This window comes from Pocillopora damicornis, chromosome 6, assembly GCF_964200805.1.
Source record: "Pocillopora damicornis chromosome 6, jaPocDami1.2, whole genome shotgun sequence".
Classification (NCBI taxonomy): Eukaryota; Metazoa; Cnidaria; class Anthozoa; order Scleractinia; family Pocilloporidae; genus Pocillopora; species Pocillopora damicornis.
This window is the reverse complement of record NC_142675.1, coordinates 16,829,892-16,846,088: the sequence shown is the minus strand read 5'-3', so window position 1 is coordinate 16,846,088 and position 16,197 is coordinate 16,829,892. Positions and strand designations below refer to the sequence as shown.

The following is a 16,197-nucleotide window of genomic DNA, read 5'->3' as shown; positions in this document are numbered from 1 at the left end:
AGCCGATGAAATGATAAAATCTGCGACACTAATAGCAATCAGAAGCGATTTCTTAGAAAACAAAATCGTCGTAAAAATGTTATCTCTCTTCGCTTTTCCGTCCATGTTTATTACAGGATTCTAATAACTTTCGAACGTGTGCGGTTTTCAACAATGGATTCATGGTTGATTCACGCTAAATAGCTTTGGAATGTTTGATTTCTGTAAATAGAGAAAGAACATCTGTTTTTTCCGAGGTATAGTTCTGTTAGAGGCCGATGTAGCAACACGATTAGACTTTGATTATACTTAAAGTCAGCCGGTGATTGGTAACTCAGAGGAGCAAAGCGGTTAATAACCCTAGTACTTTCGCCTAAAAATTTCTATTTTATCAGGTTCTAGAACGAATTCACTGCTTCGAAGGTCGCTAAACGTAAACATGACATGAAACCTTGGTTACCGTAAGTCAACGCGTGATAATTCTAGGAAAGTAGGTCTTGCAAACAATCCCAAAAGTCGAAGATTCATTCTCTACTGGGAGCCGTGTGTTCAATTTTCTAAAGAAAAAAATGGAAGCCATCAGACAAAAATTGAATGAGGCAGATGACATCGCCGAGGTTATCGATTCAATGCAGAATTTAAGCATTCTAATTAAAGGATGGAAAAACATCGAGGACATGAAAGAAAGGATGCTCACTCATCTGAGCTCTCAAAATGAGGTAAGACTGTCAGGGCAATTATTTAATTTTACAAACTTAAACTTGGCTGCAAGTATCCTTTAATGCTATTCCTTTCATATGTGCCTTTCGAAAGCGATTCGATGAATGTTTATACTAAACTTATCATCACATCGCAGTAGCTTATTGACATGGCGTCGTAAAACGAATGGCTCAGAATCTATGAGGAATTCATGTATCATGTATAGTTACTTTCTAAGACACCTTGCAGTGACAGAGTTTTATTTTTCTTGCGCGATTAAAACTACTGCAAAGAATTCAAAGAAACAAAGAAACGCAACTTGATCCTTAAATTCAGCTCTATAATTTCATGTCTGTTCGGGTACTGATCAGTGGATCAATCGACCCAACATAATACAGAAGAATAGCTGCAGATCGCTCGCTTGTAAATTTGTATAATATATATATTAATTCTGAGCCTCAATCTGGCTCTGAACTTTTTACTCCGAAACATCTAAAGACCACTATTCTCTTTGTTGTTTTTGTTTCATGTCATGGCTCAATGGTTCGGCCGCTTGCCATTGCTGCAATGTCATTGCCGCCAAAGTAGTCGGGCTTCTGCCTTAAAGAACTTGCTTTTAGCTTTTAAACTCACTGTTACGAGTAATCGAGCGTTTGCACTCTTCCTCGGTCAGTTATCGGTCGAAAGCAGTAACAATTAAACGAAAACTATCAAGCTCGCCATACGAAAAATATGATTAACTCTGGTAATATCATAATAGCATCATGAGGCAAAAAAACCTCATAGTCATTTGGCTGACAGCTCAGAGTGAAATTGAAATTAGCTAGGCTCAGCTTTACATTTTTTTTCCGATCAGTAAATTCACAACAGCAGGCAGACAGACAGATCTCGAACACAAAATGAAGTAATTACCTTACTCCTTTCATGCAATCTCAAAATTTAATTGTAATTCATCTGACTCACGGTGTCTTCCATTTGTTTCTTGCAAGGTTAGTTGAGAATTAAACTGACAATACTGAAACCCTATCTAACATTTTTCTTTTCTACTTGAAAACGATATTACCGATAAATCCAGAAAAAGAAAATAGGTGGCGTTGATGAAATGTCATGTCATTCGGTGGAACTAAGCTGTAGGTGGCAGTGGCAGAAAATGAAAATAATTTCCTCCTGACGCAAACAAACTCTCTTGTTGTAGTGTATGTGAGGTCTGACAGCGATAATTTATTCATCTCAGCCACTAAACAACAGGTGAGTTGTTGCTTAATGGACGTTCAAGCATCTCGTTAAAGTTTTTATACTCTAAATTATGCGTGCATAGTTAGTACAGTTATAGTTTGGTGAACAGCACTCAATCTTTAACCGAAGGTCGGCGCGGCTGCATCTGGTCAGGAAATACGTTCTTATTTTCCCTGTGGCTTTTTTTGGGTTTATCGTAACAGGCGGGTGCTCGTTTGCCTTTTCTGAGTGTTGTAAACTATGCTTCGATCGCCCTTGTAAAATACAGCTACTTACTTGAGCTTATATTTCTGCGCTGACACGGACGGCAATAAACACTCAGTTCGAGCTGCAAACCCATAAATTTGTCGTTTATCAGTTGTGAATAGGAATATGGAACGTAACTGATATCCTACCAACTTAAACTTGGCGCTGCATTTTTAAGAAGCAAAAAAACAACTTTCCTGAATTAAGTGTAAATTGCCCAGCGGAGATATTAGCTCTTTTCTCTTTTTTGCCTAAATGTAACAATAAGTCTAAATATACTAATTTGCCTCTTTAATCCATTCAATATTTACGCATTTTTTAAAGGCCTTTAAGGTGATTTCAGAGGCACAATGGACAAGAAAAAGTCATTAGCCCTTCCAGATTATTACGCTGAGGTGGGGAGGGAAATACAGGGTCTTGACTTTCCTTGATTTATGGAAACAAGCGAGGACGACGTCCTTTCTAAAATCAAGACAAGAGTAAAAGAATGCGAGACAGACATTACCTTGTTCTTGTAGCAGGTAAATATCTTCAATATAATACCTTACACAAACCAGTGAGGTGCTTTTTGGCAATTGTTTTTTAATTATGGTAAAATTTCAAACTAATATTGATTGTTTAAGAAGGAACTTGAGATTGACTATTTGAGCAATGATCATTTTACATTTTATTTACCCTTAGGGGAGACCAGTTCAGGCAAAAACAGCCGCTGCTTTTGCCCGCACTGGTCTCACCTCACCAAGAATGAGGTTCAAGCTTGGTTGAACCTAATTCTTGGTGAGGAGCTATTGCCATTTTCGGTTTTGAGTACAACATTTACAATTTGTGAATTGAAATATGGAAGACAGAAAAGGATAAAGATACGCTATAAAGAAAAAGGAAAAACTCCGAGGATGAAGTATCTCACCAAATCCTCGCCTAACATAGGTCAAATATCGGAATTTGTTCACGTCAAGTCTGCAAGTTTAAGAGAAAAGGCATCAGACTACAAAAAAGTGGAATTGTTTTGGCCTAACAGGTTATTATAGGTTAGAGACTCCCAAAATCATGTTTCAAGAGCTTCCTTTTATAAATATGATGTAAACTGATAACTAAATTTCAGGACCCTATTCCAGGTTTTAACGCCGAACGATCGAAAGAAGTACAGGGAGAAAAGAACCTGATTACTCTGTTTCCACAATAGGACGGGTTCGTAGCAAAGGTAGCGGTGTGGCTTCAACTACCTTCTTTTTTTATGCTTACGGTGTACGTCGCACTTTTATAGGCTATGATAAGTGAAGAAAGCTAAGGCGTTGCAAAAAGGAGCGTCTACAATAAGAACTTTTTCCTGGGCAGCAAAGATTCCAAGTTATGATACAATTCCAGGAAATCTCGATTTCTACCGATGCCTTCATTTTAGATCACGTAATTGACTACATAGTAACTAAATATCAAAGAAGAATCAAAGAAGAATTTGTAGAAATTAGTATTAGGGGCGTTTCAAAACTAACATCACTGAATGGTCCAAACTTTACATTGTTTACGTTTCTGAAGCTTAACTTTTTCAGCAATGAACTTTAAAATGAAACCTACTTTTGTAGATTGTCATGAAGGACACGGGTGGTTTTTTTTCCCGTTTTCTTTGAAAACTCAGTCTTTTTGTCTGTTTTTCCCACTTGGATAAATACTTCAGCTGTATTCTATTGGTTAGCACACCCTTGACCGCAGTCAAGTGATTATGCTTATACCATTTTAGGTAATTAATTTATCTTATCCTAATAAAGCAGTTGTGTAGAGCACATGGTCTTATTCACGCATTACTCTATGCTAGTACATCGAACCCTAGTGTACAACACATTTCCTGAGTGTTTTCCCTTAACAATTTCCAGCCACAGAGACCACGTGTAGCCCACAAACTGACTTCCACCACTTTAAATCATACGAAAACGTAAAATGTAAAGACCCCTGCCCCTGGTTTTACGAGAAAAGCAAACCATAACATAACTAACTAAAAATTACTCTCACCACACATGAGTTTGAGACACAGGGCTCTTAGCAACCCCCCCTTCCCCCTTTAAATGGACTAGTCCTCTAGGGAAAAACTAGAGGGCAGGTGTTTGCAATGTAAATTGAGCAAGCTCCCTCGAACCCGATGCTTTCAGATTTAAGAGTCTGTCCACGAGAGGACCGAGTAGGCGTGACACATGCCATCTCACCGATTTCGGGTCCCCGTTTTCTTTCAAACTTTCACTGTTTACGAGGTCACTAATTTATTCAAGAATCCACATCAAATCACTGTGGTAAAAGGCGTAAATTGGCTCGAATAATGCGCTTGCAACTAATCGCTCTCACAGCAACAGAATGCCGAGGATTTTACTCTTATTTTGTCCAATGGTTATTTCAACCTTAAGGAAACAATTTCCTAGAGTCGGGGTAATTTACTAATAGCTTCTTCCAATTTAATGCAGTTAATCATTAACTGTGTCACGTAACTATTCTAAAAAAGAAAATTTACTCAAATGAAGCGATTCTCTTTAAAGGAGACTGAAGCCAAAAATTGAGTTAACTTTTTGACAGCCAAAGAGACGAATTCTTGATTTCAGCTGTTTTTTGTTCTAAATGTTTCTTCCCTCTGAGAGATAATTCTTGAAAGTTTGTATTTTTGCACTGTTTCGGCTTTCAAACCATGGGCACCAATTTTAAATCAGATGTCTTCGGAAAAAGCTTGTGAAGTATGTTATGGGGACCACTTGAGACCGTGTTCTTGTATCGTTTGGCCAAATTGTATCACAAATTGTCTCCTCGTCGCCCCTTTGTCATGAGTGGAATAGAGCCGTTTCAGTTCTTGACAATTCGAACTGACATATCAACCTAGCGAAGAACCTTCTCAGGAAGAGAATGAGTTACATATAGTCGGATAATTTACCATATTCCGCACAAAATCTGCTTTGCCTGAACTGAAAAAGTGTTACTGTGACTACATACCCCCCAATACTTCGCGAAGAAGTCCCTCCCAACCGTTTTAAACGTTCACGAAGTTTGTTCTTCATTTACTGAATTTAAGCCTTTCATTGAAGGACCGAAATATTTAATTAATTCGCAAGCTTAAGTTATATCGCCTATGGTATCCACTTTCTCCAGCTCCGAAGACATCATGCACTTTTAACAAAATTCTCGTGAAGTCACGTCAACAGTAAGTGGTTTATTTTTTTTCAAATGGCGTCAGATAATACCCAGTGTAAGGTTACTTCTCTCAAAACCGCTCGTGATGTTGCATTCCTCAAACCCTAGTTATCCATTTACCAGCCTATGGAGGTGCTTGAGGGGTTTTTCAAAGTCGTTGTTAACTCGACTAAACTGTATCTCACATTGTTTTAGTTTGGGTTTTCATGGAAAATTTTTTAATGCAAAGATAATCAATTGCTCCTTGCATTGTATATGTTACTAATTCTGAGAAAACTGTGATGGTTTTTCTGAGAACAAGTTCCTGTCATTACACAGTTGTCAGAGGTACAGCAAAGTAGAAAGGATTTTCAAGTCTCTTTTTGATCGCTGTCATTTGTGGTTTCTTTGCAAATAGTTGTATTCCAGTATGTATCAGTATTTAAAAACGCTGATAAATTGATTGGCACGATGTGACTCTACTTCATCTGTAATGCAAGAGCGAAAATCAGATCATTGACTGCTTGCATATCACGGTTGAACCAGATGTCTGTCATCGCCACGAGCTGCTAGCCAATGAAATGATAAAGTCTGCTACACCAATAGCAATCAGAGACGATTTCCTAGAAACTAATATCATCGTAAAAATCATTGTTATCTCTCTTCGCTTTTCCGTCCATGTTTGTGAAAGAATTCCAACAACTTTTGGTCGTATGCGGTTTTCAACAAGGGATTCACGGTTGACTCACGCTTAATAACTTTAAAATGTTTGATTTCTGTAAATAGAGAAAGAACACATGTTTATGTCTAGGTTTTAGTTCTTTTAGAGGCTGATTAGACTTTCATTATACTTAAAATCAGCCAGGGATTGGTAACTTAGAAAAGCAAAGCCGTAACGCTAGTATTTTCGCCCCAAATATCTATGTTATCAGGTTCTAGAGCGACCTTGCTGCTTCAAAGGGTGTTTTGCATTAAAAGTATACTTGACGTAAAACTTTGTTTACCTAAGTCGTCACATGATGATTCTAGGAAAAATTGCAAAGTAATCCCAAAAATTGAAAATTACTCCGCTGCTGGGCGCCGTGTATTCAATTTTCCACAGTTTCTTGTAGGAATAAAAAAATGGAATCCATCAAACAAAAATTGGATGAGGCAGATGACATCGCCGAGGTTATCGACTTAATGCAAAATTTGAGCATTCAAACCAAAGGATGCAAAAACATCGAAGACATGAAGGAGAGGATTCTCGCTCATCTAAGCTCTCGAAAAGATAACCGCTTGGCCTGCAATGAGATAGGATTGCCAGGAAAATAACTCAGTTTTTTAATAAATGAACGTGGATTCACTGGGTTTAAGGGTTTTTTGTAATGGTTCAATTTAGACATTTCCGGCATAATTTTATAGCTAAAGCGTCGTTGTTAGCCCATTGCAGTTGATGTGAAATGCATGGGTAAGCTAGCAGTCATATCCATTGTCTATCCGCTTTACATTTACTCCTTATCTTACCGTTGCATTAGGTTCTTTTGCACAGCCTGGTTGCATGTAATGAGCTTGGGAAACATTGCTGCTTTAACAAACTTGTACTTGGCAGCAAGTATCCTTTAATGCTGTTCCTTTGGTCTGTGCATTTCGAAGCGAGTCGATGAATGTTCCGAACTTATTATCAACACATCGCTGTAGCTCATCGACGTGGCATCGTAAAACGAATGGCTCAGAATCTATAAGGCTCTAATATATCATGTATAGTTACTTTCTAAAACGTCTTGCAGTGACAGATTTTTACTTTTCTTACGCGATTAACGCTACTGCAAAGATTTCAAAGAAACATAGAAACGCAACTTGATCCTTAAATTAAGTTCTGTAATTTCATGTCTGTTCGGTTACCGATCAGTGCATCAAACGACCCAAAATAATACAGCAAAACGGCCGCGGATCGCTCGCTCGTAAATTTGTCCAATGTTTGTTAATTCTGAGCTTTATCAAGTTATTGTCTCATACTGGCTTCGAACTTTTTACTCAGAAACACCTAAATACCATTATTCTATTTGTTATTTTAATTTCGTGTCATGGCACAATGGTTCGGCCGCTTGCCATTGCTGCCATAGCCTTATTGCCAAAGTAGTCGGGCTTCTGCCTTTAAGAACTTGCTTGAAGCTTTTAAACTCTCTGTCACGAATAATAGAGAGCGTTTGTACTCCTTCTTTATCAGTAGTCGGTCGAAAAAAGTACCAATTACAGCGGTGCTATCACACTAGCCACACGAGTAATTGTGGCAATATCATAACGGTATCATGTGGCAAAAGACCTCATAGTCATTTGGCTGACAGCTCACCGAATGATATGGAAATTAGCTAGATTTGGGGCTCAGCTATATATTTCTGATCTTTTTTCTTTCTGTTCTGATCAGTGAATTCACAACAGCAGGTAGACAGTCAGGCTTCGAGCACAAAATGTAGTAGTTATCTTAGTCCTTTCAACCTCAAAATTCAATTGTAAATCATCTGACAGTGTCTGCTATTCTTGCAAGGTTACTTGAGAATTAGACTAACAATAAACCCTATTTGACATTTTTCTTTGTTCCTATCTCCTTTCTCCTTGAAAGCGATTTTAATGATACATCCAGAAAAAAAAAAATTGGTGGCCTTGATGAAATGTGTTGACATCTGGCGGAACTAAGCTGTAGGTAGTATATAGAGGAAATATAATGAAAATATTTTCCTCCAGGCACGAACATGTTCTTTTGTTATAGTGTATGTGAGGTGTGACGGTAATAATTTACGCATCTCAGCTCTCGAACTTTCAGTTTTAATTAAAACAGGTGAGTTCTTGGTACATAGACGTTCAAGCATCTCGTTAAAGTTTTTATACTCTAAATTATGCGTGCATAGTTAGTATATGTAGTGATCTGTATATTTAATCTTTAACCGAAGGTCGGTGCAACTGCATTTGGTTGGGAAATACCTTCCTATTTTACCTGTGGGATTTTTGGGTTTTCGTAATAAAAAATAGGCGGGTGCTCGTTTGCCTTGTCCAAGTGTTGTAAACTATGCTTCGATTCCCCTTGTTAAATACAACTACTTACTTGAGCTTGTATTTCTGTACTCACACGGACGGCAGTAAATATTCGGTTCGAGCTGCACACCCATACATTTGTCGATTTTAAGTTGCGATAAGCGGTAATATTAACTTAGCTGCCTGGCATTTTTAACTCTTAGGTTATTTCGGGCAGCCAGCGCCCCCATCATTGTCTGTACTATTATTATAAATTTTTCTTTCTTGTATATTTTGGGGTGAAAAAATAAAGTTGTTGTTCTTATATTAGCTTTTTTCTCTTCTAGCCTAGATATAAAAATTAGTCTATATATACTCATTTGCTTCTTTAACCCATTCGATATTTACGCGTGTTTCAGGCCTTTAAGGTGATTTCAGAGGCGCAATCAATGGACAAGAAAAAGTCATTAATCCTTCTTGATCATTACGCTGAGGTGGAGAGGGAAATACAGGGTCTTGACGCTACCTTCCTCGATTTGCTGAAAACAAGCGAGAGCGACGTCCTTTCTAAAATCAAGACAAGAATAAAAAGAATGGAAAACAGAGATTATGTTGTTCTTGTGGCAGGTGAATATCTTGAATATAATGCGTAACCCAAACCACCGAGGTGCTTTGATCATGATCGTGCAGAAAAACAACGGGTGAAACAGTGACAGAAAGGAGTATCAAAAATCTACTTGGCCAGGACGTTTCTAAGTTTATTTTTAATAATTTGTTTTAACAAAACTGTCAATTAGGGTTTATCGAATTCTTAAGCCGGAGAGTCTATTTATGTGGCGACTTGTGAGGCTCTGACCTTTAAAACCGGAAAGATTACGTCGAATAACTCGAACTCGAGTATGTGGGCGAAACACTTTATGACAATTGTACTTTACTTATGGTAAAATTTCAAACTAATATTGATTGTTTAAGGAAGAACTTGAGATTTAAGATTTGAGTAATGACCATTTTGCATTTTACTTACGCTTAGGGGAGACCAGTGCAGGAAAAAGCAGCATGTTGAACCTAATTCTTGGTGAAGAGCTTTTACCATTTTCAGTTCTTAGTACAACATCTACAATATGTGAATTGAAATATGGAAGAGAGAAAAGGATAAAGATACACTATAAGGAAGAAGGAAAGGCTTCGGAGACAAAGTATCTTACAGAATCCTCGCCTTACATAGATCAAATATCAGAATTTGTTCACGTCAAGTCTGCAAGTTTGAGAGAAAAGGCATCAAGTTACAAAAAGGTGGAACTGTTTTGGCCTCACAGATTATTACAGGTTAGAGAATCCGACGATCGTGCTTCAAACCATACTTTTATAAATATGATGTAAGGTGACAACTAAATTTCAGGAACTTTTTTGGAGCTTTAACGCCAAATGAGGAGAAGAATTACATGGAGAAAATAAACTTACTTACTCTGTTTCCACACTAGGACGGTGTTGTAATCGTTGACAGCCCTGGCGTCGGGGAGTCTGACATTATGGACGAAATTGTTGTGAACTGCTTGCCAAATGCCTTTGCTTTCATCTATGTCATCAACAGTAGCAATGCCGGAGGAGTTCAAAGAGATCGGGTGGGTAATTATTGATACTTTCTGTAGTAGAGCCAAATCCTTTCAACTCCTCGCCAGTGCTCGATCTATTTTTTAAACCATGATTTTTGTAGGTAGCTCAAAGAGCTCAAAAAGCTACCTCATTAAAGCTCTATGTGTTGATTGAATCAATCTATACAGCTTGTTTCCTCATTTGTTAGCTTGTTCGACTTCTGCACAAAACGAGGGAACTCACAAACAGCAAATGGAATTCTCACCAAACTGCACTTTGTTCGTTTGCAATAAGTGGGACACAATACCAACCTCAGAGGGAGATGTGGTCATAGCGCACATAATCAACAAGTTGAGTCAGTGTTTGCCAGATGTCGACGCAAATACTCAAATTATCCGCATTTCAACTACTAAAGCTCTTGTGGCCCAGAAGTATGGAGTCATGAATTCAGAATTTGCCTCACTTACAGACAAGATTGGCTGCTTGGTTTCGAAAAGCATCGAAACAAGACTTGAACAACATTGGAGGTAGTTTAGATCATTTCTAAATGTACGTTTATCATGAAGCTATTATTTATTAGGCAAAAACCACCTCGTTCAGTCATGGCCTGTCATCAAGATTTCTTTCTTTTAAAAAAAATCACTGCTATAAACGAAAGTAATTTTACAAGTCTACACTTCTTCCTAATTGCTTAAACACTCCTCTCAACGGGCCTGCTGTGTCACTTGTCGCAGTTCAAGCCAAAGAAGTTTAAGGCGAAAGAAGTCACATCCAAGGGGCAGTAACTGAGGGATGGATAGAGACCTACCCCTCTGAATTTCCATACAACAGAAATGCGAAAACGATAGAATCTTGCAACATTCCTTTCATGACGTTATGCCTCTCTACTAGAGCAGCTACTCTCCACCCATCTCTTGCAAATATATTAGAAATAGATGCATGGACGGCTACCTTAAAAAACCAGGGGCCTTTCCAAATTTTCTCTCAGAGAAATCGGGAAAAAATGTGTACCTGTGGTATAGAATTAAAAAACATCCATCTTCCTTGTACGTTCAACTGGTAACTATATTTGATTCTTCCTTAATTTGTACAGCTGGCTAGATCTTTTGCTGTCTCGAATAATCTGGCTGATGAGTGCATTAATAACAAATATCTCCACTGACCATGTGGCTGCAAAAGATAGATTAAATGCTGTGATAGTGAGGCTGAAGAAACTTCAAGCGGAACAGGAGTCATCGAAGGAGGCAATGACGCGATTTCTTGAAACAAGCACTTGTGAGGCCATCAAAACCTTAATCGACTACCTTCAGACTTCCCAAGTGAAAGAGAGATTTTGCAAGTGGAACTCTAACGAGCTTCCAGCTGTCGAGAAGTCATGGGAAGCTACTCAGGCTGCCCTTGTTAACCTTCTTCAAAGAAGATTACAGATATTTATTGAAGAATGGGAGGAAGACGAGCAAATGTTTGCAAAGGCACGGAAATCAGTCACCCAAGAGTTCCTCGAAAAATACAATTATCTGGAGAGGGAGCTTCGCAACGTGGAAGTCAATGTTTCACAAATACAAGTACTTGTTGAAGAAGAAACGGCAGGCGAAAGTGTAGAGGATCACGTTTTCAACAGCAAGTGCAACTTTTCGCTTCCATTTGAAAGAAAACTTTTTCTTGGAGTAGCGATTCCTTTCATGGTTCCACCTCTTCTTGTTGGAGCTGCGTTTGCTGTTCCAGTAGCACTGCTTCTTCTTCCAATGGTGGGAATTAAATCTATTGCCGACAGCATCAAAGAAAGAAAAAGGCAGAGTGCATATAATAAAGATCGCGCTGAGTACGTGCGAATCATGGCACAAAAGTTTTTAGGGAAGGCTGCAACCTTCGAGGCACTAAAGCCACTGGTCGAAGGGCAATTGGGGCTTGCTATAAACACCCCGAATGACCTGCAAGCGAGAATCCCCATGCTTGTTGAGGCCGATGTAAAACTTTGTCAGCAACTTATGGAGGAGGCACACAGCAAGAAGGATTCTGAAGCTCGCTACAAGCTCTGTAGAGACAAATGCTGCCGTTTGCGCGGTGAGCTCGCGTTGTTTAGTTCTATGGAAATCTGGTGCATGCGGCTCTCCTGGGATGACCTTTCTTGGGATGCCAGCGAGGATGTCTACTTGAAGCGACCAATGGAACCTGGGCTCTACCAAGGGCGCATTTCCAAGGGCAGGTACTCATCAAGTAGCCAAGTAACCTTTAAAGTGTACAGAGACCTGCTAACCAGCAGCAATATCATTGAGTGCTTGACAGACGAAGCAATCTTGAGGTACAACTTAACTAATAAACAAACAATTTTTAATCAAACACTCAACTAACAAAACAACCTTGCTTTTTTTTAGGATTCAGAACACGCGTTATGCTAGTAACACTTCGGTATTCTCCCTAAAATACCCAAGTCACTTTAATAGATGTGTTGAGCTATTTTCCCTGAAACATGACACTTGTACGGGCATTCCTCGTTTAACGTACAGTTCTGTTCGATTTAGTCTAGAATTAATTTTTACCGGTGCAGTGCCCTACCAGCCAAGCTAACAAGCCAACAGAGAGCTGGTCATTCTGTTGATTCGTAATAAACCGCCATCGCAGAGGTCATGAGTCCAAATCCTGTACAGGCCTAAATGTTTTCAGGCCTTATTTTCACTACGGCTTGAGTAGTGTTCATTACTGCGAAGATCGCTTTCATATTTATTTCCTGAACAGCAGTTTACATGTATGATTTTCATATGTTCACAATTTTCCAGAAAATATTTTCCTACTTTCACTACTCATTTTGTTGTCACTCCTACCACGTCCAAAGTTGAAAGTTGTTCACATATTTCTTATGTTTGTTGTTTACTCCACAGGAGGCTTCGCCATCCTCACATTGTCCAGTTTTACGGTGCTGTTTTTAGAAAGGTTCCAAGAGGTTTAGAAGCAGCCTTTGTAGCTGAGTGTCCAGGAGTTGATTTAAAGAAACATCTGATCGATCAACCCAGAAATTGTCCTGCGAAGAATCCCGTTGCAACGGTGGATGTGATTCGCTGGGCAGACCAAGTCGTCGAAGCACTTATGTCGATTTACAGCATGTTTGACGGATGTGTTCACGGTGACCTTCGGTTGGAAAACGTTTTGGTGGGGAAATATTTCATTTTTTAATAAAAAGTTTTGTTTTACATTGGTTTCACACTCAAAGAAAAAAATAGTAAATTTAAAAACTATCAGAGCGCGGACACAAATATAACTGTCATAAGACTTCCAAAGTCTATGACTCGCAGTAAAATAAAGGGTTGGATTATTTCTCTGTCCCGTATGCACGGAGCTTTTCTCGTTCAAGGACTTCCGCGTCACTGTTTTCAAACTTAGTTTTATGGGCTGTCTTTAAGTACATTTTGATCTCGACTAAGCCAGGCCAAATAGCTTGCAATTAGACCCTCACACTTTTGAAAAGCTAAATCAATAATAACTGCGAAGTGATCATTTCATGTGCATCTACGCTACTATCATCTATTGCATAACTTGCTCTTATTGCAAAAAGCCATACATTGGTGAAAGGGGAAGACGACAAGGTGATCGATTCCGAGAACACCTTCGCGACGTAGAAGGAAATGCAAGGCAAATCCAAACCAGTCGCTAGACTCTTGATCTCCCTAATCATTCTAAACAGCATATGGCAGTTTGCGTCCTTTCCTTACATCTAGGGAATTCGGGAAGCCGAAAAATTTTAGAACAAAAGTTTATCTCTCAAAACGGCGCCCTTAATCCCCACGGTATCAACGAGAACTTTTCACTCAACTAATGAAGTAAGCTATTAAACTGCCTACGATGGCCAATTTACGTTATGAACTCAGTTGCCATTACCAAACTACCCTGTTATACTCGCCCACTGATGCAGCGCCACAGTTCTGTAGAAACTTACCCCCTTTATTCAGTTATATAAATCTATCTCATAACATCGAAAAGCAGATGAAGATATAACTGCTTTGTTCATAAGTAAGTGTGTTTCAACCAAACAAGTGACCTTTGCCTAGTCAGAAAGTGGAATCATACTCAGTTTTGTTCTATTTCTTTAGGTGAGATCCAGTGTACTCTTAAAAAATGCTAGTCCACCAAGACAAAACCGCTATTTATTGAGTTTCTTTTTATCATCAATTTAAATCATTTTTTTGGTATTATTTTACATAGCTTGACGGTCCCAATGTCCGTGATATTAAGCTGAGCAACATCTCCCTCAGGAGACAGCTGACCATCGAGCATGGATCAAAGTGTGATGCATTTCTTCATCTTCCGCCAGAAGCTGTGCGAAATAGAAACTACAATGCCTCTTCAGAGATCTACTCCCTCGGGATCTTGTTCTGGGAAATGTGGTACGGCAAAGAAGCCTTTGATGATTTAAAAGGTAAGAAGATGGAAGAATTTTTATCAGTTGTAGAAGGAGGCCATCGTCCCGATCTTGGAGGTCTCACAACTCCGACATCAAATCGGTGGGCTACTCTCATTTCTGGTTGCTGGGAAAATACGGCCTCAGAAAGAAAAAGCCTCGCAGATTGTAAGTCAACTATTATGGGAATTTTAGCTAGTCAAAGATAGAGCCTATCCTGGAAAAAAACCAAGATGCTTCAACTAGGTGTAAAAATAGACTTAAAATTCAAGAAAGCATTGAAAGCAACTCAGATTGGGCTGGTTAGCCTCAAACCCTGAAGTTAACTATAAACTGGGGAAGTTACAGTCCTATCCTTTGTATCGAATAATAGACATAATCTTTTAAACAAAAACAGTCTCTTAATTTCGGTTTCTGGCCTTCCTTTGTTCTACATTGAATTTTTTCCCTTTTTTGGTTTCATTTGTGTTTTAAACCATTTTTAATTGCTTCTGTGATCGGGACTTTTTTTCGCACCATGTTGGGCAAGTCCATAAAATTAGTAGTTACTTCATAACTTTTCCCTAACTTGTCAGATCCATTAACCTTACCAATACCTACTTTTCAAGTTTCGGATGTCAGGAGTGAAAACTGTGGTACAAAGAAGGTTTTTCCTTTCTGTAACGAAAGTTCGAAAGTTTCTTATCATGCAGTGGTGAGGTTATTCAATTAAATTTCAGGAGCTTTCGATCCTATACGTAGGATGCTAAGTAACTGTGTGTTTTATAACTAATTCTTGTTGTCACCTTTTGGTGAAAGGGTGGCACATGCCCTTTGTTTTCCTAACGCATGCTAGTATCCGAGGAAACTCTATTGCAATCGCCATTGGGAAAGTTATAAAATATTAGGAGGTAGTTTATCCTTCCCACCACACTAGGGCGAAGAATTTTTTATCCCTATTTTCTGCTCTCAGTAATTACTTTTAGTTCAATAAAATTTTCAATGAGTAAGTTTGAAAAATTTAGTTTTAAATTATCTAAAACGATCAGCTAGTGAGAATAAGCGACACCAATTGCAATTTGTATCTTTGTTTATCACACTTTGAAGTTTTCGCTTTTAGAGTAGTTGATTTAAATTAATTCTTGAGCTATAAGGTATAGACCACAAACATATTTCTTATGTAGTACGGAATAGTGATAAGAGATTCTGAAGGAGTCTGATGTCTAGAGACGCTAAGTTAATTCTGTTGAGTAAAATAGTGTACGAAAAGATACAACGCTGTATAAAAAAAGCAACAGATAGAATAAAAAAAATGTACTAGCTGAATGGTCCAGACTTTAAATTTTTTACGCTTCTGAGGCTTACCTTTTTCAGCGAGGAACTTTAAAATAAAACTCACTTTTGCAAATTGTCATGAAAGACAGGGCTGGTTTCTTTTGCGTTTACTCAAACCCACTCTCCCCACTCATGAGCTTTAGACACTGGGCTCTTGACAACCCCCACCCTTCCCCCCAAATAGACTAGTACTCTAGGGAAAAACAAAAAGGTAGGTGTTTGAAATGTAAATTGAAGAAGGTTCCCCGAACCTGATGCTTTTAACATTTAGGAGTCTGTCGACGAGAGCACCGGGCAGGCGTGACACATGCCATTTCACCGATTTCTTTCAAACTTTCACAGTTTATGAGGGTCACTAAGTTTTTCAAGAATCCAGACTGGTTCAGGCTCCCGACTCATCCCTGGGGTATTAGAGCCCCCACATCAAATCCCTGGGGTAAAATGCTAAATTAACTCGAAAAATGCACTTCCAACGAACTTCTCTCACAGTAACAGAATGCCATGGATTTTACTATTATTATGTGCAATGCTTGTTTGAACCTTTAGGAAACAATTCCTTAAATTTGGGGTACTTTGATATAACCTCTGCCAATTAAGAGCTGTGA

The 16,197-nt window shown here is 38.7% G+C and overlaps 1 long non-coding RNA gene and 1 pseudogene across 3 annotated transcripts; both read left to right on the top strand.

The window, feature by feature from the left end:
* The first annotated feature begins 40 nt into the window (after positions 1-40).
* LOC113686189 (uncharacterized) lies at positions 41-2,681 on the top strand. 2 transcript variants are annotated; one of them, XR_016187794.1, is made up of 3 exons: positions 41-698; positions 1,874-1,926; positions 2,485-2,681. It is a non-coding gene; the product is annotated as an uncharacterized LOC113686189 (long non-coding RNA). The 2 variants fall into 2 exon arrangements; XR_003447631.2 differs by lacking the exon at positions 1,874-1,926 and having other exon boundaries at positions 70-698.
* Positions 2,682-6,304: 3,623 nt separating this feature from the next.
* LOC149044237 (uncharacterized) lies at positions 6,305-15,299 on the top strand (annotated as a pseudogene). The gene is made up of 8 exons (XR_016187795.1): positions 6,305-6,592; positions 8,710-8,919; positions 9,323-9,618; positions 9,774-9,914; positions 10,094-10,412; positions 10,979-12,187; positions 12,765-13,032; positions 14,083-15,299. The product of XR_016187795.1 is annotated as an uncharacterized LOC149044237 (transcript).
* Positions 15,300-16,197: the final 898 nt, after the last annotated feature.